A 1,571-nucleotide genomic window follows, 5' to 3' on the forward strand; every position below is an offset into this window, starting at 1 on the left:
GATTCACACAACAGAACGCGCCCCAGCTCCGCTGCCTCCGTGTCCAGCGCCGCCACCCTCGGCACGCAGAGGGGAACAGGGACCTGCTGTCTCAAAGGAATCTGGTGCTTAATAAGGAGAGATCCCAGCTCCAATTCTGGCAACAACTTCATTCTCCTTGGAACAGGGCTTGGAGGAACCTGGTCTACTGGAAGGTTGTCCCTGCCCTTAGCAAGGGTGGAACTGGATGAGTTTTAAGATCCCTTCCAACCCAAACCATTCTGGGATTTTGGGAAAGAGACCAACACCTCCTGGATAGCTGGAGGTGCCATGCCAGGGCCCTGAATTTACCTCAACTACTGGCCTAGAGCTGAGATCTTACTCAAACTCTTCCCTCTGTTTTGTGAACATGCTACAAACGGGCAGTGCCTGTTAGGTTCCAGCTCTGGTCCTTCCAACAGGCCCAAAATGCTCCTCCAGTCAGGGATTTATGAAATTCTGTACCAAGAAAAAGGACTCGTCTGGTCCCTAGAAAGTTGTCCAGGCACAGAATTTGCTTCACAGATTGAAATCAGCTCCTCAGACCCAGAATAGGCTCAGGGAGGCCAAACCCAGGCCAGCTCAGCACACAGGTTCTGTGCACGTCCACTGGGACTGGCCACAACCAAAGTCACTCATGTTTTCTTTGTACGATTGTCAGATTTGCAGAAAATTTGTGAAAAAAGGGAAAAGTTCTCCTCTCCCAGCCACCACCTTCGATCCTCACCCTTAAATGATGTCAAAGAGCATTTTTGGGGAGCCTTAAGTCAGACCAGTGATTAATGAGGTCATTACAGGCTGCAGAACAAAACTCTGCAAAAGGAAGTATTTTGGGGAACAAACATACCCCCAGCACTGCTTTCTGCTGTCAGTTTTGGCATGCAGAGGGATCACAGGGGCTGACCTGGGATCTGTCACCTACCATGAGCTGCAGAGAGGCAGAAGGTGAAATGAATGGCAAATACCAATACTAGAGAATGAAAGCAGCAGCAGGCAGAGAGGGAAAAGAGACAAGATCAGAGTTAAGTGACAACACAGATCACCACAAGTTCACACAAAGCCACAACAAACACACAGAGGAAACACCCCCAAACGAACAGAAATTGGGTTTGTAGAGGACACAGGGAATTCCACCTTGTCTTGTTTCTGGATTAGGAAAAAATTCTTCCCTGTGAGGGTGGGCAGGCCCTGGCACAGGGTGCCCAGAGCAGCTGTGGCTGCCCCTGGATCCCTGGCAGTGTCCAAGGCCAGGCTGGACAGTGGGGCTGGGAGCAGCCTGGGACAGTGGGAGGTGTCCCTGCCCATGGCAGGGGTGGGATGGGATGAGCTTTAAGGCCCCTTTCAATCCGTACCACTCTGTGATTCTGGGATTGCCATTCACAAGGATAACAGCAACCAAAAGGCTTCAGGTATGAAAACAACCAGTCAGGCTGCTTGGAGCTGTTGCCCCACTTTGGATCTAAAGAACTGAACACATTATTCAGGGGTTTTATTTAAAAACTTGCTCTCCTCTCAGAAAACTAAAGGTTGGGCAGTTCGCATCACTGGAAGGA

This window comes from Corvus brachyrhynchos, unplaced genomic scaffold (assembly GCF_000691975.1).
Source record: "Corvus brachyrhynchos isolate BGI_N302 unplaced genomic scaffold, ASM69197v1 scaffold65, whole genome shotgun sequence".
NCBI classification, from domain to species: Eukaryota; Metazoa; Chordata; class Aves; order Passeriformes; family Corvidae; genus Corvus; species Corvus brachyrhynchos.